Source organism: Leptidea sinapis, chromosome 2 (assembly GCF_905404315.1).
Source record: "Leptidea sinapis chromosome 2, ilLepSina1.1, whole genome shotgun sequence".
NCBI lineage: Eukaryota > Metazoa > Arthropoda > Insecta > Lepidoptera > Pieridae > Leptidea > Leptidea sinapis.
The window spans coordinates 14,686,778-14,712,076 of NC_066266.1; the positions used below are offsets into that span (position 1 = coordinate 14,686,778).

Below are 25,299 nucleotides of genomic sequence, written 5' to 3' on the forward strand. Positions count from 1 at the left end.
TCTGCTGTCCAAGCTTATGCATTGTTTAGCACGCTTAAGTTGATAGTTGCCTAGGAGCAGCTTAGCCTGCCGATGCCCTGGTATCGAGGGCCAGTCGGTGTGTTGGTGAAATACGAACTAAATGTAAAACGTAACCAAATGTAACTCGTTTACAGACGTAATCGCGATCTACTTCAATGGTGATATTAAATCAACCCTTACGCTGACGCTTTACAACTATTGCAATAGTTTGCCTAACATAATTAAAAAGTTTATCGATATTAATGAAATATATATATATATATATATATATATAATAGTTTCTCCAAAAAGTATACAAAATAAGGCACATCAAAATAAAGCGCATAATAAACGCTGATGGGTATGGTATGGTATGGATATACACAAAACCTTAAATGAAAATAGGCCGGCTATGTTGCTAGGATGACAGAACAAATATGCAATGAACAAATCACAAAATGGCACGGTCGCCACTCTGAAAAAACAAATATAAGAAGCCTATTACTAGATGGAAGGACGAACTAAAGAAAATAGCCGGACTTTTTTGGATACAAAATGCTCAGGATTGCTCATTTGGAGTTTTTTGGAGGAGGCCTTCAACCACTCTGGAGTTCATGTTGAATAGATACTTCCTAAATACAATAACTAAACAAATAATAATACTAAACTATTATTGGAACGAAGTTCCTTACGGCAGGCTTGGTGGAGATAGGGATTTTGCTGCGGGACCGAACTGAAAAAAATGTTAAATGAGACGTGCGCAGGCGCGACAGTCGTTTCTATTTCTATGTAATTTTATGTTGTCAAACAAAAATAAAGAGACATATTTTGTTATTTTAATTGATCATTTGTATTACGATTTTTTTTATTTTACGTAATTTATTATTTCCTAAAATACTGAATTTCCTAAATACTTTTGTGTAGTTAAATAAAAACTAATCTGCAAAATTTAAGAGAAAAATCAAGAAAACCTACATAAAATTGAACTCGATTTTTTTTTACAAATTGTGTGGATTCTACATTAGCCGAAGGAACTTCGTTCCTACCTGGTGTCCTACGACACCACATCTTTTTAAACTGTATAATAAAACTAACTGGAAATTTTAAAACTGAATTTAAATCTACAGGAAATAAAAGCCTTTTTTATTCTTATTATATTTTATAATAGTTTCTACATAATTTGTGTAAACAATTCAATCTCGTCTATCGTTTTGTTAATGGATAAAATTTGTATTGTCTATAGACACAGATATAGGATTATTAAGATCAGTTTATTTAATTATTGCATTATTGTGAGATATATAAACCTATTCCAATAAAGTTTTGTAGTTTTTATATTGTTTTATTTTAATGTCCCTTTCACTATAGATTTAACATATTTATTTAGAAACATTTAGAGATTGAATCAAATAGAAAGCACAGTCGTGCCACATCACAAACAAGAGAAGCACGTAATTCCCACGTGTGTTCGTTATCTGTGTGTCTGTCTGTATCTACAGAAACGTGGCAACGAGCGATGCTATCTTCTGAGAAGCGACCTAACGCAATTATCATTATATAACACCAGATTATTTACAACCTGCACTCTTTAACTAATTAAATTTAATAAGGTTGCTTAAATGCTACAATTATTTAAAGATTTTTTACCATAGGGAGTGACAATAACATAACATATTGCAGCAACACTTGGTAAGCGTCATGAAACGACATCAGTTCGTAAAGGGACTTTGACATGGGGAGAAGAACTGATAAGAAACTTCCAGCGCATATTTTAATTTAATGTAATATTATACAATTTCAGGTGGGAGGTTTCAAGATAGTACTTTGTACATTCTCCGCACCTCTGGGCCCCACGGGGCAAGTGTCTCGACCCCAAACGTCACAAAGATTAGCGTCGTATAATATGTCGTCTGACAGAGACCGGACATATTAGCGTCGTTTGCTGTCTTCGGCAGTCGAAGCAGCAGACCCAGCACCAACTGACGTAACTTGGACACGAGAAGGAGCCAGAGAGTCGACGCAGGTCACATCCCAGACCAGCACCCTTCCCTGTGCCTAAGCCAACTTACTTATTTTGACTTAAATATACCTTTAAATTCGCTATACAAATAATTCAGTCAACGAAAATTCAATTCATGACATTCCTGCAATGAGCGGGCGCTGGGTACTTAATTTATAATATAGTATACAACGTAAGCCGTGTGAGCACGTGTTCTGCCGTAAGCCATCTAGAGGTTATCCATTCATTACCGGACACCCTGTATGTTGGAAGATTCTCAATTTAATAATCATAAAATTATTTATATTTAACAACATACAAAAATGTAAGCTTTACATTACACGTCTATGGCTAAGATTGTTAAGTTAAATAATAGTGACGTTGAATTTAAATGAATAACCAACAGATCATCCGTGTAGTAAAATGAATATTACTTCACTTTCCTACCACAAACAACGTCAAACCGTAACAAATTAAGATGTGTTTTCACTCGCGTGATGCCGCTCGGCACGCACGCGCTAATGAAAGTATTCTACATTTTATATTACACAGTTTATTGGACTTATGTTCAATGAAGTAACAGTTACAACTTGTCTGTGCTCACATTATATTAATTTCATAAAAAGTTAATATGTCAAGACCTTATAATTACCTCATTATTTACCTAAATTTGAATGGGAATGATTTATTGCATAAAGGGGAATGGCAGAAATGCACCCATATAATTTAAAAATTAACAAAGCATCGTTATTTTATATCATGGATTTTTATTATTATACGAGTATAAAAATTATTAAGATTCCATGTTATACGAGTCAAAGACAATAAAGAGAAACAAGTAAATACCAACTAAACTAAATGCAGAAATGACACTTGACAGCCCTTGTCAGTTGTCATTTACTTTGCTTTCACCGTTCTTTTACCATTGGCTGAATTGTGGTGTCCCTTCAACAGAAGCCACAGTAGAAAGAATAAAATGGAATACAGTTGTTCCTATTCAACTAGTTACTTACTTAACACATATTTCTTGTATACACTATGATTAAGTAAGCACTTCTAGTCTATCGGTTACAAAAACCTCTACCCACATGTCTCGGTACAATAATTTACTTAATAATGATAATTATAGTTTGTTTTATTTTTTTTTTTCTCCCACTGTTTAAGACATACTTACCATTTGCTTTTATCCCGTTTTACAACTATAGCTAAGGTTCCAACATATCAGTGGGTCCCAAAATACATGCAAGCTTAAATCAAATCAAAATCACTTTATGTAGGTCAAGTAAATAACACAAATGAATTTCTTTTCTTTTTAAATTTACCGCCACTTCGAAAAAGGTTGAGCTTTAATGAGAAGAAGTGGCAAGAAACTTTTAGCCACTCTTTTAAAACAATATGTACAGCTTCATTGTTTTACAAATTATTATAAAATATTTAATCAAAACAAATCTTATAACTATTTTTACAATACTACGACTACATAAAATTAAAACTATCATTACGTGGAAGCGTACCAAGAATACTGGCAGCATTACCCCGTTGGATAGCAAGGCTGATCCGTTGACCGAAATAGCTGCCAGCACTTGGGTTTCCAGTAGCCTTATTGAGGCGCGAAGATAGTATTTTGAACATTCTCCGTGCCTCTGGGCCCCACGGGCCAAGTGTCTCGACACCAAACGGCACAAAGATGTATGACTCACTGAGACCAACATATTTGCGACGCTTGCTGTCTTCGGCAGTCGAAGCAGCAGCCCCAGCACCAACTGACGTAACTTGGACATGAGAAGGAGCCAGAGTGTCGACGCAAGTAGCGTCCCACAAATTATTTCAGTTTAATTTAAGTAAATTCATACAACAAAAATTCTCAAACGTCAAATAATCAATGCCTTACACGAGTAAGTAAATGAAAGTTAGTGTAAATTAATACGTAAAAACACAAGGGTTATTGAGATCTCGCCATTCTCCTTTAGCGCGAATGTAAAATATTAGATCATATAGAGAATCAACAAATAATACGTCTTTAAATTCATATGTAAGTTTATTCGATGATTATTAAGGTTGGAAATGCTATTGAGATATTTTTTGTCATACTCATTGTATAAGATCAAAGACACCTTTGAAATGGTGAATTATTTAAAATGAGCGGTTACTATTGACCAAATAAGACAATACTTAAACTTTATATTGCACTGGATAAGTGTAATATCGTGTGGAGATTTAGTTCACAAACACAACGAGTATTTCCTTGATAATAAAGTGCTTACTTTCAAAACGCCGTGACCTTTGCGTGCAAAAGCCAGTACAAACCGATCATCCTGAACTTGCGACCAAATATTATATTACAAAATTTATTTGTTTTTGTTATCAAATTAGATTTTTTTTTAAATTTTTTTATCATTTTGATTAGAATCTAGCCTTAGGCAAATAAGCAATTGGATTTTAACTTAATTTACTAAGTAGAGTAAAACTAAGAAAGTGTAAATTAGCACTATTTTCAATTTTAGTGCCGCTCAGAATTTTTGGGTTTTTCAAGAATCCTAAACGGCAGGGCGTATTAATAACCATCAGCTGAACGTCCTGCTCGTCTTGTCCCTTATTGTCATAAAAAAAGACAGAAGGGCCGTTAAGTTGGGACTGAATAAACTGACCGCTTTTTTATTACATGGATCTCACAATTTTGTACTAGAAGAATAGAGATGCTAGACTTGGTTTTATTACTAGTTATGTTTTTGATGGCTTTTACTAACTCAGACATAGATAAATAAAGATCCACGACCAGACATTCCTATACAGCATACAAATGTATGTTTCGGGATCAGGAGCCTCACTAACCGCTGGACAATAATATAGAAACATACAATATCAATTTCACAATCCTTAAAAGTATACAAATATTTTAAATACGACACGGTAAAACGTTAAACAAATTCCTACTTAACCTTTATCGGAGATTAGTTATAGCTCTGAGTAGGTCAGCCGGATCTCCATTACTCTTCACTATTGGTCCTTCGAGCCATCAATATAAGTTAGATTGTATCTGTTAGGTGGACAAACCGACAAGACAATCACACAGTAATTGTGCATCTTGTATGCAGCATTAATATGCATATTTTGATTAATGCGAATAATTAACTCGTTAAAAAATTTTGTCAGTAAAAAAAATGATGTCATCAGTAATAAGCCATTTAATTTCCTTTCATCTGAATCGCCAAAGTAAAAATGGAGATAAATTTAATAAGATGGGCCAATAACTAACCAAACAGGCAAACATCAATTAATAAAGAAATTAAAAACAAAAAAAGGGATAGCGTTATGACTATGAAGACCAAAAATCAGTTGCAGAACTTGCAGACATTAATATAAAAAAATATTACGATAATAAAACAAAAAGTCAAGAAATCAAAAACACCTAAATCGACCCCGCGTATTATGCAAAGAAATATGGAAAGAAATTAACTAAACATTAGACTACAATGATTTTGGAGTGCAAGGATGTAATAGCAATAGGCTTGCAGTTAGCCAGATTAAAACTTTTCACATTGGTTGGACATCCAAAAAAGGAAAACACCTTTATAAAGGCCGGCAACGCTTCTGTTGTTCCTCTGGTTTTGCAAATGAAAGCAGAGGTGATCACTTTACATCAGGTGACTCGTACGGTCGTTTATTTTCCACTTCCAAAAAAAAAACATAATAACCAAGAATGAAAAAAAAAACACATTAATGTAGAGTAAGTAAACTTAAAGACTTGTTGTTGGAATTGCAAAAAGAGGAAATAGATTTGGACAGGCCACTTATCAAGGGCTGGTAACGAAAGATTGAGTAATATAACAACAATCCGGCGCCAAAAGAAGAAATGAAAGACCTGGTACCAGATGCAGAGACGATCTCGATTCGATAAGAAAAATAAAATACAATATTAGAAGGTATTAATGTATAAAGTAAATAAATACAAACAAAAGTATTAATTTCGAAAGCTCCAATATATCAATGCCACCACAATAACATCAGCCGAGGCTTGAATGTCCGTTTGTACGTCACAACCACGAACAAGGAAATAACTGGATCTAATTATTCAAACCAAGATTAATTAAAATGTACTTAAAATGGTAAAAAGTCAACTTTAATTTATAATCTCGTCAAATTTTTTGCTCTTGTAATTATGCACCAAGTTGCATTAAACATGTTTTGATTTTATGTTTCTAGGGTACTAGGGTACTCGAAGAGTAACCATCATGAACTGTTCTTTAAATTTTGTTTGTCTGTTTGCATGTCAGCGGGATGTATATCATAAGTTGCCATAGATAGCAAGGTAAAATTTGAACAGAGTTTGTTAAAATGTTACCAGACTATTGCTACTATACACAATAAAAAATCGAATCGATCAGATTTATAATATTTATTTTCAAAACGATTTGACAGGTTACCCTAGATCTGATACGTACCTCTGGCAAAGGACAAGTTTGGCAATACAGAGGGCTTCATGGGCACCTTACCTGCCGACTGTGATCTGTATGATAATATATATGATTTGCTATTAATTACTTTTAATTGATTATTGAATTTTCACTTTATTATTTTTTATCTAAGAAGTGTTATTTATTTAGTCATTAGATTAATTAAAATACTGACAGGTTACTTTCAACAAAAAGTTTGTGTAGTTCATAACATATAATATATATATATATATATGGCGCCGTAGCTAGTGAAATTACTGGGCAAATGAGACATAACATCTTATGTCTCATTTACCCAGTACCGAGTTATATTTATATTATTATTTAAACTTATATAATAAGCCAATCTATTATTTTTCTCGTTGATTAACGGTTTGGAACTAGTGGTTATCATATTTAGTGTTAGTAGGAGTTAACATTAAATAAAATAAAAGTTAACACAATAAGCATTCACGAGGTCAAGGGTCGATCAAAAGATGCTCCTTTCAATTTTGCAATACTTAGGCGTTTGTGGTTTAAATTAATTTTAATGCCATTAAATATTGACAAATTCTCGAGGTCATCTTCATTGCAGCTTTTGCCTAGCAACACTGTGTCTTCCCGTAGTTTGGTTAATATTTGAGCGATATTTATATGCATTTCGCTATAGTGTATCGATTTGATGTTAGCAAAGTTTCAAACAAAGAAGATCGATCAAAAATTCCTTCGAAAATTATATCGTGTTTTGCGCTTTATGCTAGTCGGGAAGATATTCTTCTTACTCGTGAACAATATAATTATATACAAACAATATTGACTCTACAATTTCAAGGAAGTGTCTTATATCAATTAATAAATCATTTATTCATAATAGTATAAACAACGTAGTTACACAATATTAACAAAAAAATATTGACATTAAACGTCTAATTACAGGTGTGAAGTTATTAAAACGATTTAATACGTTTTTTTTAATATTTATATATTGTGTAATGTTTATGTAAGCCTATATAGACTGATCGTTATCAAAGAATAATAGAATTTACCCCAATTTTTTTTTGAAAAAATGTATCATACATTTCTCCTGAATAATGTAGATTTCCAAATATGACACATAATTAAAGAATTAAACCTAAAAAAGAGGGTTTTTTTTAATATAAGTAAAATTTCTCTGTCGGGGTTCGCAAATCTTAACAGGCTAAGAACTAAATAGGGTACAGGCAAATATTACAAATACAATTTGCCACCTATTATGTATCATCAAACATCTTCAGTCTGTGGGTTCATGATACGCTAACACAATGTAGCGCACTGCGGATTTGACTGTTACTATTTGAACCATTGTAATATGATTCACCGAGTGACTCAAACAAATTTACATTTTTTATTTTTGCTGTTATTATTATTAAAATTATATGTTATTATATTATTAAAATTTTATATCTTCTGACATATTTTTCCTATAATAATAACTTACTAATAGGACTACGTTATTGACTTATTTAAATCATGTAATCGTTTATGATACAGATAGGCAGAAAAAAATGATATTAGGTATCTTTTTAGACATATAAATTAAAATATCCAGAGTGTGACGCTGAGTTCTTATGTTAAGGGAGATTTGATACTCAGGAATACTTTGATAACTAAATAAAAAAATATCACACATTTGTCTAAGCAAATGATTAGTCTTGATACCGCCAGGCCATCCCTTCCCCCCCCCCCCACACAAATTATGAGAGCGGTCCGTAAAAAGATATTACCCCAGGAGGGTACCAGCTCTACCAGAGCCGGAGAATCCCTCCCCGAGCACTCTCGCTCGGGCCGCCCTTCGTATTCTGGGGTGGGCACAGAACCGCGCATGACCGAGGTCAAACGAGGCAGTAACACCACGGCACCCCGCTCCACGCTCAACGTGGACTTTTGCAATATCAGGGGAATTCACTCCAATTTAATCGCCGTCCACCACCACCTTGAGACGGCGCAGCCGGCCTTGTGTTTCCTTACGGAGACGCAGATATCTCGACCTAGCGATACGTCATATTTAACGTACCCCGGGTACAAAATTGAGCACAACTTTTTGCCTCATGCCGGGGTATGTGTGTACGTTAGGGAGGATATCTGCTGTCGCCGTCTCGGCAATTTTGAGGGTAGGGACCTGTCTACTCTCTGGCTCCGCGTAGATTTAGACGACCGCGTCCGTATCTATGCGTGTGTCTACAGGTCCCATAGTGGTAACGCAGAAACCGATCATCTCATGGGCTGCGTTCAAGCTGCAATTGACGTCGTGCTTGCACAGATCCCCTCCGCTGAAATCGTGGTCTTGGGTGATTTCAACGGGCACAATGCCGAATGGCTTGGATCACGTACCACAGACTACGCAGGGCGATCTGTGCATAATTTTGCATTGGCGTATGGTCTGTCCCAATTGGTTGAGTCGCCAACGCGGCTCCCGGATGTGGATAGCCACATGCCGTCCTTATTAGATCTTCTGCTGACTACACATCCCGATGGTTACCAGGTCTTTGTCGACGCCCCTCTTGGAACGTCCGACCATTGCCTGGTCAGGAGTGTAGTGCCTATCCGACGCCAACGTCGCAGACCACCAGCGACCCGCCGCGTTTGGCACTACAAGTCAGCAGATTGGGATAGGATGCGTTCCTTTTTTGCATCCTACCCTTGGGGCAAGGTTTGTTTCTCTTTGGATGATCCTAGTGCCTGCGCCATTGCAGTAGGCGATGTGATACTGCAGGGCGTGGATATTTTAATACCAAGCTCTGTAGTACCGATCGGTGGCAGATCACAGCCCTGGTTCGATGCGTCAGTTAAAGCAGCATCTGACTGCAAAAAACAGGCGTATCGAACTTGGGTTGCGGCGCAGGGCACAAAGGATCCGAACTGCAAAGTTCTTAAGAGGAAATATAACCGTGCCTCCAGATTTTTTAAGCGGCAAATCGCCCGTGCGAAGTCTAAGCACGTCGTCAAAATCGGCGAGCAGCTTTCCAGTTACCCGACCGGAACACGCAAGTTCTGGTCGTTGTCGAAAGCTGCTCTTGGTAACTTCAACCAGCCGTCCATGCCGCTGTTGCACATGAGGAATGACACCCTGGCCCATACGGCAAAAGAGAAAGCCGAGCTCCTGTGCGCTCTTTTCGCCTCCAACTCGTCTCTTGACGACAACGGAAAAACACCGCCAACCATCCCGCGGTGTCAAAGCTCTATGCCTGAAGTACAGTTCAGACAGAAAACTGTTAGGCGAGCTCTGTTTTCGTTGGACGTCAGGAAGTCGAGCGGGCCGGATGGCATTTCTCCAATCGTGCTTAGAACGTGTGCCCCTGAGTTGACGCCGGTGCTAACGCGTTTATTCCGGCACTCTTATTCCAAAGGCGTAGTCCCTGACTCATGGAAGTCAGCCCTTGTCCATCCGATCCAAAAAAAAGGAGACAGTTCGGATCCGGCGAACTACAGGCCTATTGCTATCACCTCCCTGCTCTCCAAAATCATGGAGAGCATAATTAGCCACCAGCTTTTAGTATACCTAGAGGGTCACCAGTTGATCAACGACCGACAGTACGGGTTTCGCCATGGACGGTCGGCAGGTGATCTTCTGGTATACCTAACACATAGATGGGCGGCGGCTATTGAAAGCAAGGGGGAAGTTCTGGCAGTTAGCCTGGATATAGCGAAGGCCTTTGATCGTGTATGGCACAAGGCGCTCCTCTCAAAACTTCCATCATTTGGGCTTCCCGAGAGCTTGTGCAAGTGGACCTCCAGCTTCCTCACTGGGCGTAGCATACAGGTCGTTGTCGACGGATATTGCTCGAACCCGAAGCCCGTGAATGCTGGAGTGCCCCAAGGCTGTGTGCTATCTCCTACGTTGTTTCTTCTGCATATCAATGATATGTTGGACACCTCCAACATGCATTGCTATGCAGATGACAGCACTGGTGATGCCGTATACACGGGCCATGCAGGTCTCTCTCGGGAAATCGTCGACCAGTGCCGGGAGAAACTTGTGTCTTCTATCGAGTCCTCTCTCGAGAAGGTCGCGGAATGGGGTAAATTGAACCTTGTCCAATTTAACCCCCAGAAGACTCAAGTTTGCGCGTTTACCACTAAAAAAACCCCATTTGTCGTATCACCGCTCTTCGAGAACACTTCTCTTAAAGCCGCGCCTAGTATCGGAATACTGGGTCTCGAAATCTCGAGCGATTGCCAATTCCGTGGCCATCTGGAGGGCAAAGCCAAATTGGCTTCGAAGAAGCTGGGCGTCATCAATAGAGCACGGCAACACTTCAAGCCGGCCCACATTCTAGCGCTCTACAAAGCGCAGGTCCGGTCACACATGGAGTATTGCTGTCATCTCTGGTCTGGTGCACCCCAGTATCTGCTCGATCCATTTGACCGCGTGCAACGTAGAGCAGCTCGAATTGTCGGAGACTCAGTGCTCTGTGAACGGCTGGATCACTTGGCGTTGCGTAGAGACGTCGCTTCATTGTGTGTCTTCTACCGCATTTATCACGGGGAGTGTTCCGAAGAGCTGTTTAACCTGATTCCTGCCGCCGAATTTCACCATCGCACGACACGCCACAAGTTAGGATATCATCCCCACCATCTGGATGTGTGGCGGTCCTCCACAGTGCGGTTTTCAAGAAGCTTTCTCCCTCGTACTACAAAGCTGTGGAATGAGCTTCCTTGTGCGGTGTTTCGGGGACGATACGACATGGGTACCTTCAAAAAAAGCGCGTACACCTTCCTTAAAGGCCGGCAACGCTCTTGTGATTCCTCTGGTGTTGCAAGAGAATGTGGGCGGCGGTGATCACTTAACACCAGGTGACCCGTACGCTCGTTTGTCCTCCTATTCCATAAAAAAAAAAAAACGCTATTAAAAATAGTTAACAGGAATGTGCACTTGTTTACTATTTTATGGTGTCCCATTTTACTCTCTACGGTGCACCACGGAGCCACAAAATCAATCTTAGAGACCTCTGGCTTGTACAATAACAACAAGAAAGGTACACGACTTTATTCGCTGCAATTCAGAAAAACGCAATTTACCAGAACGCTCTACGCCAAAGGTATTGTAGTAATTTCACAACATTTCAATATACAAGCGCTTCCCATAACGTCATTAATATAATGTAAATAAGTAAGTGCCATCAACACATCATCACGGTAATAATGTCAGACTTAGGAAGTGAGGGGTGGGAGGGAGGGAGGTAAGATGACCGCTCTACCGAACAAGAGGCAATCTCCCTTAAGGTCGCTCGCTACTAGATAATGACTCCCAGTAAACATTATAGTTGCGCAATGCGTGTAATGATGGTAGGTAAGTATAAGCTCCAAGATATGTACTCTTAGCGGAAATTTGAATTCTGTTTAGCGCTAGCGCCAATGACGTTCCATACATATAGACAAATCACGTCGTATTAAAAAACAAAGCCGAAATATAGAATATGCCAGAATTACACCGTAATAAGCTTCGACTGCTGTATCAATACATTGCCGCATATACTCCAGTTGTTTAAAATCGTCTTACTCAATAAGCAGCAATGTATGACATTTATTCATTTCAGATTTAATCCGAATCAAATCAGTGACAGTTGACACAGTACTATGGAGAAGTGTGGTTTTTCCGTTCCACTATCAGACTGCGAATGATAATTCCTTATATGTGCATAGAAGGAAATCGGCTAGTGCAGTATAAAGCGTTTCTAACACGCTCAAGAGGCTTGAAAGCAAACACCTAATAGTTTTTTAGTCGTTCAAGGCTCTTGATGAACACATTACTGTTAAATAAAAGAATAAACAAAAGAATCATCCCACTGGTCAATACATTATCATTTTAAATAAACTTACAATGTGGTCAGTGAATATTAATATAATTAATTTAAAACTCTTTTGCCTTGTACCACACTAAATCAGACCAATATGAATCAATCAAAGGTCGATTATAACAGATAGCCAGTTCTCTAATCAATTAACTTCACCGATCAGAATTAGTTTAAAAGCTGCCATTGTGCTGTATATATGTATGCTTTTATAACTATTCACACGATTTTCTGGAGATTGCTCTATGTTATGTAATGATAACTATTAATCGTCTATAATTTCGCCCTTTACTTATTATTAGCTCCTGTCCGCGACTTTACCTTCGTAAATGTCGCACCGTGGTGTCCCGGTGAAATATATCCCTAACTCTCTCCCTCGGAAACATAAATGACATTCTTATTACACCTTGAGAATGGTGCGACCGCCCACAGGTTAAAAAAATAATGTAACGAAATTTTATTAAAAGACTAGCTGACCCGGCACACGTTGTTTTGCCATATAAATTATTTTTAGAGTTAAACCGTTTCTTGGACATTGCGGCATTACTTTATTTTTCTAAAACAAAAGATTTTTTCTAAAATAGACGTAGTCTAAGTTACTCCTTATCACATCACCAACTTCCAATAAAATTCCCGTCAAAATCGGTCCAGCCATTTCAGAGATTAGCCGCAACAAACAGACAGACAGATAGAAAGAGAAAATGTTATTTTGGTGTATGTATATACACATATGCCGTATACATATTCATATACATGTAGTAAAAAACGGTTATTTAAATATTACAAACATACACTCCAATTTTATTTATATGTACAGTTGTATAAAAGACGCCAGCTTAGTTTCTTGCGCCCGATCTCTTTAGAGCTCAGATATTTCGAATGTATTTTTGAATAAAAATTAATGTGTTTGAATTAATAAATTTTTAAATGAAAATGTACACTAACTTATTGATTAAATTGTTAATTATAACATTATTATTATTAATTATTACATAAGCTTGGGCTCGAGGAATTGCGCTCGTGTGGGACGCGACTTGCGTCAACACTATGGCACCTTCTCATATCCAAGTTACGTCAGTTGGTGCTGGGGCTGCTGCTTCGACTGCCGAAGACAGCAAACGTCGCAAATATGCTGGTCACAGTGAGTCTAACATCTTTGTGCCGTTTGTGTCGAGACACATGGCCCGTGGAGTCCAGAGGCCGGGGAAAGTACAGTACTGTCTTCGCGCCTCAATAAGGTATATAATAATTTCGGTCAACAGATCTGCCTAGTTATACAATGCGGAAATACTGCCCGTATTCTTTGGTATGCTTTCCCGTAATGATAGTTTCAATTAAATGTAATCATAATATTGAGACACGAGAGATGCCGACTGCTCCAACTTACAATGATGGGTAAAGTAGAGAGCAAACGAAGCGCTAGAAGAAGAAAAATGACCTGGTTGTGGAACATCCGGGACGATGGACGAAGATCGCCAGCGTATAAAAAACTATTTCGCTTGGCGCAAGATCGCGAAAAATTCGCTTATTCGCTAACCTCCAGTAAAGAACAGACACAAGAAGAAAAAGAAGAAATAATCTACACCTAAACCGAACCGAATAAAATACAAAAAAAAAAATATAAAAACACTAACTAGTAATGTGCAAAATAATGTGATGACTGATTGAGAATGTGTAACTAACAAAGACAAGTTTGCAGTAATAATACTAGTCAGGACTTTTATAAATGTATTAATTAATAAATTTATAGTTAATTAATTTAATTTATTTCAAAGATTACATATACATTGTATTGCCAATATTATAACATAATTATAAAAGAGGATAAGAATTTTAGAAAATTAATAATTCGCTTTAGCAAATGTTTAAAAAAAACTGATTTTACGTTAACTATACCGTTGCCATATAATATTTACAATACTCGGAAAAACAGTACCTAATTAAACCTATATCGAGTCCAAAATCAACTATCGATCAACGGTTCAATTGAAAGTAAAATTAAAAAATATTTTTATTTATATATATATTGTGTTGATGTAATCATATAAGCAATAATCGAATCGTATTTTTAATGTTTTAAGCTTTAAACTATGTAATAAGAAACCGATAGGGCAGCGAATTATTATTTACAATATGTACATATTGACCTCATTTGGTGAATTTGGTCAAACTAATAAAACGTATTAAAATATAATACTGAATTATTGCATCAGCCAAAAGGTAAAGTTTACATTATATATTTATATGAATGTGTCGTCTGATACCCCGCGACTTTGTCCGCGTACATACGAGTATAAGACTTAGCACGTGGCGCACTTTCAATTTAATTCTTAAAATAAAATAACGCTTATTATAACTTTCGCTGTCGCGATAATTTTCGTAAATAATGATGTGTTCTGCAAAGTTTTTTATTCTATCATTAATACTTTTCGCAGCGCACGCGATGAAAATAATATTTTACGTAATTTTTTACATCTTGGGCGTTGGCGTTTTAGGAAGGATCCCCATTTTTTTTAAATACCCTATGTCCCCCTGGGATAGTGTAGCTTCCCAACAGTGAAAGAATTGTTCAAATCAGTTCAGTAGTTTCGGCGCCTATTTAATGCAAACAAACAAAACATCGATTCTTTCCTCTTTATAATGTTAGTATAGATTTATTGCCATTCTTAAGTTTTATTCCTTTAAACTATATTTAAAATATTAATTGGCGAATTATGTAGTTTAATATTTAATTATAAGGTATATATTTTGTCCAAAAGAATGCAAAAGAACATATGGTTGATGGACTAGGTTCTGAGCCCGTTTTGTGGTACAAAGCGTTGATCTGGTAAAGGTTTGTAAGAGGCCAGAATGCAAGAGGTGCAAGACCGGTCGTTGTGGTGATATGGGTGGTCGGTGGCCGGCAGTGGACGTCATTCGGTTGGCATTTAATAAAACAACAAATAAAACGGTGTGTGTTCAAGACCGCACAAGTGAAAACTGCATCAAGGTTAAGAATAAAAGAAAGAAGTTAATATTTTTGCTCTATATTCATAAGGAAATAACATATACACTATATTCTAGATGTGGGTTCTCTGCATCTTCTACCGCATTAATAACGGGGAGTGCTCAGAGGAGCTGTTCGGGTTGATACCAGCAGCCGAATTCCACCATTGGACATTACTTCAAAATGCAAAATACCACCCTCATCACGTTGACGTCTGGTATTCCACAACCCCGCGTTTTGCAAGAAAATTCTTGCCTCGCACAGCCACTTCGTGGAATTAAATACCGGCTGCAGTTTTGCCGAATCGATTCGACTTGAAACATAATAATTATGTATTTTATATATTATTGGAATAAAAAAGTTTAGGGATGGTCCTATATATTATATACATAGTTTACGATCTTTTCTCAAACCTTCCGAATACACAAAAAAAATTTAAAATCGGTCAAGCCATTTCAATGGAGTTACAGGAAATATATCCAAAATGCTTTTAACTCGATTCATGTCTTGGATGCAGCACCTTGCAAACTAATTTGTTATGTATATTACAGCCATTGTAAAATACTCTATTGATTCAAAACAGTGGGCGTTGACTTTTTTGTATGTTCTTGAAGATTCAGTTATTTAAAAGAAATATTTATAGTGACGAATCGTTTAGTTTAAGCCTCATTGAATAATATTTATTTGACTGTGACTGAATCGAGCCTCGTGACAGATCTGTCTCATAAAATACTGATAAAGTAATTGTAGTAGATGCGAATAGGAAGCAATCTTTACCCATTCCTTTAATATATTATTTAATATATTAAGCAAAAATATCAAGTAGTCAGTCTGAAAAAAATTACTTTAACAAAAAAGAACCGGAAGCGCTTGGATCACGTCACTGCCAAAATCACTGGATTTAACACAGTTTTATATATTTACAGGACTTATATTTATACGAATTTGTAAACACTGAGTATAAATTCAACAACTATATTATAGCTTCTTACGCATGGTTCTTGATTGGATCTATGCAGGCTGCCTAAAATTGTATAGTTTTAAATTAAGTAGGCTAAGTTGTTATATGATTTAAAAGATGGGCTGGGAGTTTCTTATCAGTTCTTCTCCTCATATCAAAGCCCCTTTAAGTTTAAGAACTGATGTAGCTTCATGACGTTTACCATATGTTGTTACAATATGTTATGTTATGGTGGCTCCCTAAGGTAAATAAATATACAACTATTTCTCGATTTCTACATTTTTTAAAAATATAAAAGTAATAGTCAGGTTTTTCATCTGGTCAGGTTCTTACGATTTTTAACTGCTTTAGGATTGATATTAATTTTAACTTCTTACTTCCTCGTATTTCTGAGAAATAGTATCTTGGCAACATGATATACTGAAGTGATTATAAATGATAAGGTTTGTATTTTACAGGTATATCTCTAAAAACCTATGTGAGAGAGAATATGTTACGACAAATATAACTTGTTTTCTTATATTTGTATACTGAAGTGATTATAAATGATTAGGTTTGTATTTTACAGGTATATCTCTAAAAACCTATCTGAGAGAGAATATGTTACGACAAATATAACTTGTTTTCTTATATTTGTATACTGAAGTGATTATAAATGATTAGGTTTGTATTTTACAGGTATATCTCTAAAAACCTATGTGAGAGAAAATATGTTACGACAAACATAACTTGTTTTCAACATAATATGGAAAACAACATAATTAAGGACGCATATTATTGTTTATTTGAAGGGCATATAAAAGGCGTATTATATCTTTCGTGTCTATAAATAATCAGTGGAATTACCACTTTCGCCTTGCAAAGGCGAAATTCCTTAACATTTAAATAATATACAGAATATATGATATTGTTTTAATAGGTGAGAAGTGATTGTTAGGATTTAACATAAAAACCAGTGCCTTCAAGGCTTTGAAAATGAAAAAAAGTGAAAAAAAATTATAGTAGGATGAAACCCATTGAAAAGGAAGAGAATATAACAGAAGTGGAAAAGGGGCGATTTTAAGGGTAATACGTTTATTGATAGACCGTTGTATATCTCAATTTCCGGCGAACCTACAAGTCCTATGGAAAAAAGTTAAATAGAAAAGTTGTAGGTAATAAAAAGATTTCAAACTTTTGTTTTCACACTTTTTTCACGTAATCTAAAAATTTATGTGAAAAATTCAAATTACCAAGTATTTGGTTTTTTATTTTCATCTTTAACAAAATCGTTTTTTTATTCCACGAAATTCGGTGAAATTTTAATATCCCAAATACAAAGTAAATATTTTGATTTAAAATTGAATATTTTTTCTCCTTATTTTTACTCAAATATCGAAATGGCAACCTAACTTTCAATTAAAAATTTCCCCTTCATAACATTAGCTTTTCCAAAATGGTCGATAGGCTTTCTGTTGTTTGGGATCTCTCCTGTTTGATGGTGTAAAAAAAATATACATTACTATAGTAAATGTTCGGAAACTTTAAGCCCACCAAAACGCATTTCATAGAGAATTCATACCTGTTATTTCGTAGCAGTAAAATTAATCAGATCTATTTATAAATGGAAAAAGGATAATGATTCAGTGTTATATTCTCCTGCTTTTTTCCATTCATTTTTGTTACATTCTCTCCCTTTTCCGATAGGTTTCATCCTATCGAACCTGTTCTAATATTGACGCTATAACTGGTTTAATATTTTAATAATAAACTTAACCGTAGATTCAATAATATATTATTTTACGAACAAAATGGTTAACTCTCATTTTTTTTCATTAAACACGTAATGATATAATGACGACGAAAAAATTATCGCCTGTCTAACGTGAAGATATATATTAACATAAGTACATACTTAGTACTCCATACAAAATAAATAGTAATCTGTTAGTATTCAATCTCCTTAATAATCTTCTAAAATTAAATAGAGATAACATTATAATTAAATTTTTCGATTCAATCCTTTTTATATTCTACTTTGACAAATCCGTAGAAAATTGAGCTAACGTTTGAGGTATCGATAATCAACGTTTAAGTGTTATTACGTTCATTTGGAAATTTCGGTTAAATAATGTTTGATTCGATGACAGGCAATGGTTCAGAAAAGTACATGTAAGGTATGAGTACCTTATATATGAATATGATATCTTACTATGCTGATTATAAAGTCTTTGATGTCCACGATCCTCAGTCATGAAGGAACGAGTTATCCTAGACTCTCTCTCTACCGTTGTTGCACCAAGGAATCTTGAATTAGCTTCAAATCAAATCAAAAACCAATTTATTCATTTAAGTCAAAAGAATGACACTTAGGAATGTCTAAAATTATATATTTTAGCATTTACCACCATTTCGGAAAAGGTTGAGATCTAATGAGAAGAAGGGACTAGAAACTCTTTGCCACTCTTTTAAACCAATATGTTCATAATCTATAATTACTTCAAATTCTTAGTAACTTTTTTATTTAGTAGCACTTACAATAAGTGTCAGTACTAATTAGAAAATCTAAATTATTATGTGTTAGCTCTTTCTGGCCGTCAATCTCAGGTCAAATAGTGCAGAAATAGAAGCTCGAAAGAAACTCTAGTTCGAACAATCGCGTGTGGCCGGCGGCGCGTTGAACTCTTTTGTACGCGGTCTTGCAACGGATTGTAGATTCGAGTTATTTAGTGTTTATCATATCTAATTACATTAGTTATGTAACTTATTTTTTGAGTTTTGTCAACATTTAAATATCAAAAGATGTATGAGGCCATATTGACAAAAAGTTAAATAGTATTTTCTTTTGTATAACGCGAGTGTTACATATTTAAATAAAATACTTTTTAAAGGATTAAAATACGTGTATTTGTAACTGCACAGATATAAAAACGCAGTTACAATTACTGGCGTTGTAATCCTTTAAAAAGTATTATATTTAAAAAGTAAAATATTTTTATAATATTTGTTTAATGATCCGTTGAAATACTCATAAATCACGAAATATGTGTGCCATAGTTAACTTTGTGAAATTCCCACGGAAAAGATTATATAAAATTATATAGTTATTTATATTTTGTTTGTTCTTCTTAACTAACAATTGAATACAATGAAACATAAAAGTTACACACATGTAATAATAACTATTCTTTCACTTTTTAGGTTATTAAGTGTTATTATAATATATAATAAATCAGCGCTGTGTATATTATCCAACGACGTCGCATGTTTTCGCTGACGGGTGAAGGCATCTTCATCAAGGCTGTCTCCGAAATTCCCACAACATTGCACAAGTTGTTCCCATGTGATAAATAATCTCTCATTCACTAATTACTACTTATTGTGATACAGAATACATATTATGAGAATATGAATTAATCGGGTCAAGATTATGTTCATAATTCATAAATCCTAATCATTTTTCTTAAAAAATATAATTTAATAAAATAAGTTTTGATCTAGTTTAATTTATAATGTAAAATCGTTTTAACTTAGTTATCAGTCTGATAGGCGAGATAAACTTTTGAAAATATTTCATATTATATAAAAAATAAATTGTATTAACTGTATATATTTTTGGAATATATTAAAGAGTATTATAAAATGTTCTAGTAATGCATTAAATACCGTATCATTATTAAGAAAATATTAATAACAAGATATATTAAATATAACTCACCCGATATTCTTCCTTTCGTAAATCACAGAATCACACCACAAACACCTCTAGAGCCTTCAAAGTGTTTACAGAATCTGCAATAGAACAGTTACATAAGGTTGCATCTAATCTCTATCTGTTCCTATATTGTATAAGACAGGTGACTAAAAAACTTTATTGTTCAAACAATAAGTTCCCACGAAAATTGCGTAAATAACCTCATAATTAAATTTCTATTTACATTCGGACAATTTAATATGAAATAAGAGTATGGTTTACGAAATTGCCAAAATAAAACAATAATTTTATTGTGATTTTTAATATTTTATGGAGAAGGATTTAAACAAACTTTTAAAGGCTCTGATAAACACGATACAGTACCGTCTGGTGAAGATGTACGTTAGGCTCTCGGATGAACACTGTCAGTTGTGCGGTCCAGCGATGCAGCGTCCTCTGAAGGTGGGGAGGTAAATGTCATCTTATGGTAGAAAGTAAGGGTGGTGTGTCAAGGCTGGCGTTCTGCATTTTCTATTGTTTTAATTGCGCTACACTCACGAAATATATCTCACACATGATATATTTCTAATTAAACTAAATTCCACGCGTTGCAGTTTTCAAATTTTTCGCGAATTTTTATAATTAGATACGGCGTATTTCTTTGTGTGGGATTTTATATATTGCTTTGCATTTATTTCCAGTTTTTCTCATGGCGTATTTATATAATATTATATTTAAAAATAAATCTTATAACTATATTTACAATACTACGACTACATAAAATTAAAACTATCATTTAAAAATATTATTACGACTTTCGTCTGATGATGATATTTTAAAATTATCAAAATTAGGGATCCGTTTTAACTAAACATGTAATTTTAGATGCAAATATTAATTATTTTAATTATCATTTATTTTAATGCATTTTAGATCTGAACATTGCTGTGTTTGGATCTTACTTTTTAAGTTATATCTAATCGATAATAATATATTACCCGACTGTTTCATAAAGAAGGGTAATCTGTTATTTTCAGGAGTTAGTCTCATTGGCACTCTTTCAGTAAAAATGATAGAAAGTTAATGTGATTTCCGATGTTAATTTAATTCTAGCCATTCCCAACTGAAAGAGAAAGTCATATGCTTAATCAATATACATAAAATTATTAATAATAATAATAATTATAACCTAATTCTTCTGTACATTATTGTTAGAGTTATGTGAGTTAATTTAACGTAAAGAAAACTACTATTAATATACTAGCTACTATTAATATATTATATACATACAATAAGTCCGTGCATCACTTACTAATTTAAGTTACTAGTATTTCAAGCAGGGCACTTTTATCGACATTTAACATTAAATTGCATTTTTATTTTTCTTTAGGGTTAGGAAAAGTTAAAAAAAAGAAGTTACTGAATACTTGTTTATAATGACAAGGAAATGTATAGTTAAATATTTTTTTGTAGTATTTTCCATTTTGTATGTTGTTAAGGAACTAAGTTTATTAAAATGTGTAACAGTCGCTAGAAAATAGTTATGAATAACATCAAATTTATAGGTCTGCGATATGTAGGTATTTGCTTATTTTAATATTTTTGTAATGGACTTATTTAACTGTAACGTAAGAAATAGTTTAAAGCCCTATTTTTGGATTACCTCTCTCATCCCATTCATCGATATATTCTTCTGCAACACCAAACGAATCACAGAAGCCTTTTAGGAAGGGATAAATTCATATATTTCATTCATACTAGGATTCTCTAAATAACTCAAAGAAAATCAAAATCTACCAATCAACCATCAAAATTCGCAAATATATGGCCACAGACCCGAAATGAACGGGTGCTAGAAACTCAGCGGGCTTCTGTTTAAATAGAATTTGGTTATATTAAATGTAATCTTTAAGTTTATAATATGAGGATGATGGCTGCATACATAATCTGGGGTATAATAAAGAAAGTCACTTTATGGTAACAAATTTTTAACTATTCTCTGTTTATGTTTTTCAATCATATACACATCTCCAAAAAAAAGCAAATAAAACCCAACAAAAGAGTAATTAGTTTGACTTAACAGCGAAGTAGGCATTACGACAGGTACAAACTAACTGTGTTTTGAATATACCTATAAAATCTTATTCCATTGATAAGTTATTAATAATTAAGATTTATAAAACTGAGCATGTACTACCGTCACTGACACCCATCATGGAACAAACCCCGCTCAAAGTTGCGTCACCTGACTGTCGGTGACCGCACAGCTTCAAGTACACAAACAATGGAAATAAAAAACTTATTATCATTAACAACTTTTATAATCTAAACACCTTTGTTACATTCAGACAGACGGACAATAAAACAGCATTTCCCACCTACTTTTATGTATTAATAATCACAGATAAGGTGTTGTACGCGTCATGAAACTCAAAGGTTTCGTACTGCATTGGAGTTAAATTTTGAACTTATAATTCTTTTGAAGTGGTTAGGAAAACATATCAGATTGAATTTTGACGCTGTGTGTGCACACCGTCACGCAAAATCGACACCCTTGGTCAACTAGTTACTAGACCATTTGAATCATACTTCAGCTTGGTAGCTATTCCTCGGCTAGCTAGCCTCTTGTAACTCATATGTCTACTGAACCACAACCAATAGACGATGGTTAAATAAGTTTTAGTATGTATCAGTTGTAGATAAAAATAAATAATTTCTTTATGTATTAAAATAATTTAATAATATATAAAATATCGTTATTTTTAAAAGCTTCTTTGTAATTTATGGGCTATATATTCTTATACATAAAAAATAAAATTAAAAAAATAAAATAAAATAAAAGTAGGATGAAATCTAAAAAAATAATAATTTAATAATATTTAAAATATTGTTATTTCACTCAATTATGCGGCATAATATGTATCAGGTATTATATTTTTAAAAGATTCTCTATAATATATAGCCCAAGATCGATAATTTAAAAAAAATAATAGTAGGATGAAACCTATTGGAAAAGGACGAGAATAAAACAAAAATAAAAGGAAAAATAAATTTGGGGAGAACTGAGGTGAGTGCAAAAGGTTTAAGGGTAAAAAACGGTCTATCTCGATTTCCGGCGAAACTAAAAGTCCTATGGAAAAAAGTTGTAGATAATAAATAGATCTACAATTATGTTTTCACATAACCTCAAAATTTATGTGAAAAAAACATATAACCAATTTTTGGCTTTTTATTTTTATCTTTTATAAAATATTTTTTTCCACGAAATTTGGTGAAAAGTTACCTTTATATCTCAAAACACTGTAATTTTTTTGATTTGAACTATTTATTTTTCACCTTATTTTGACTCTAATATCAAAAAAGTACCCTCATTTTCAATCAAAGATTCTCCCGGCAAATATGTGCTTTATCAAAAAAGCCGGTGGGCTTTTTGTTCGTTGAAATCTCAATGATTCAGTATTATATTATCTTTTTTTTTCGTTTATAATTAGATTTGATTAATTGCAATCAATAATTTTGCATTACTAATTCTTCTCAATATAAGAGCTTTTATAATATTAATGTTAGTGTAAAAAATTAACTGACCAATCAAAAGTATTTTAATTAAATACGTGACTTTTAATATACTTTTCTATTTTGTAGGAGAGATAAACGAAATACTTTATATAATGTTAATTTGTGTTCTATGATACGATAAATAATTGCAAAGGAAAAAAGTATTGAAACAAATAAAATTTCAGATGCTTAATGCTTAAATGCTTAAGTTGAAGCAATATTTATAATGTTATCTTTACATCGTTAACGTGAAGGCTTTAATGATTATACTAAAAAGGAAAAAAAAACATCTTTAATAATAAAGAAGCTAACAAGGTTTAACTCGTCTCAAAGTTACTTCGAAAATATATTCACTTATTTTAAAACTGTTCTTACACTATTTATTCCAAAGTTGTTTGTCGGCTATCGAAATAATAAAATTACAAGTCTCGATAATTATTTGTTCATTTACAGACGGTTTCTATAATTGAACTATCTAAAATTAGAAATACTAACAATCAAAGTAAACAACAAGGCAATATTTCGTTTCTATAAACAAATATATATAGAAATAGTTAACTTTATTTGTAAACTACTGTCGTGAGGGCTTACTACCAGAGAAGGTAAGGTAAGGTATAAAACAATATTCATACTTTATTAATATTAAAACATGTGAAATCTTTATTTATATTGAATTATTACTTTCAGTCATTGTTAAAGAACATTTTTGGCAACACAATAATCTTACCCAAATTGCCAAAACGAAACGTTTCAAAGTGATGCTTAACAAGCAACAAGCAATATTAACTTCCAATGATCTTACTGAACAAAAATAAATTTATTGAAACGACATTGGTGGCTGGATGATCTTGTTACCGGGAGGTCTGCTGGATGTGTTTTTTTATTATTATTATTTCCTTTATAGTTTAAGTTATTATATATTTTATTTTATGAAATGCTCACATAATGCCTCTATTTATTTACGGTATATGTGGATTGATGCATCTACTATACTCAATAAATCTTGTGTTTATAAGTATTAATTTACTTTTTTTTTCTTTTTTTCACTTAGATACTCGTGTAAGTCTTTCAGTTTTTGACATTTGAGTATTTTTGTTGCGTCACTTTGCATATATTGTAATTGAAATGATTTGTAAAACAATTAAAATGTAAATCTTCACTTAAAAGAGTGGCAATGAGTTTCTTTGCTACTTCTTCTCATTTGCTCAACCCTTTACGGAGTAGCGGTAAATTCAATAAGAAAAAATATTTGTATATTTTTTTTGACATACATAAGTGTCATTTCCGTGACCTACATGAATAAAGTGTTTTTGAGTTTTGATTTTTTTTTAATTTTGACAGTTACAGATAATTTTCACGTAACCGTTTGTCTTGGATACTTGGCTTCTACATACACCAGTACTTTAAAACACCACTTACCACCACCACCAACTAATCTTAAAGCAGATGGTCCCAGAGAATATAGATCTTACCTTGTCGGGATGTCAGTGCTCTATGGACATCGTCATACACGTCATCTACCGAAGAGTGCCTCAAGACCCTGTTGATGTGATTAATTTTTTTTTATTTGTACAAACATTCAAAGATAATGCTACCGATTTAAATATTCCGTCTTGACAGACATGCAAGTTAGTAATGTTCATATAGAATGTCTAAATTAATAATGAATTGTCTTAAATTAATGTAATTAAATAAATAGAAGTAGTAAAAATATTGATCAACAAAAAGGAGACATATAAAGTAAACTATTTGGTATTATTTATATTAATTCTATCATTTATTTAACAAACAAAAGGTTAAATTTTTTTTATTCCAAATTCACAACTATTAATGTAGTATATATTTATAGTTACTATTTTCT

General features: G+C 33.8%; 1 protein-coding gene across 1 annotated transcript in view; it reads right to left on the bottom strand.

Moving 5' to 3' along the window:
* The window catches only part of LOC126976834 (uncharacterized), a 61,191-nt gene extending 40,900 nt beyond the window's left edge, over nucleotides 1–20,291 (bottom strand). Inside the window, exons 1-2 of the mRNA XM_050825471.1 lie at nucleotides 20,268–20,291; nucleotides 19,908–19,981 (exon numbers count right to left, since the gene is read on the bottom strand). The gene's annotated coding sequence lies outside the window, so the exon portion shown is untranslated. The remainder of the gene's footprint in view (nucleotides 1–19,907; nucleotides 19,982–20,267) is intronic.
* Between the last annotated feature and the right edge of the window lie 5,008 nt (nucleotides 20,292–25,299).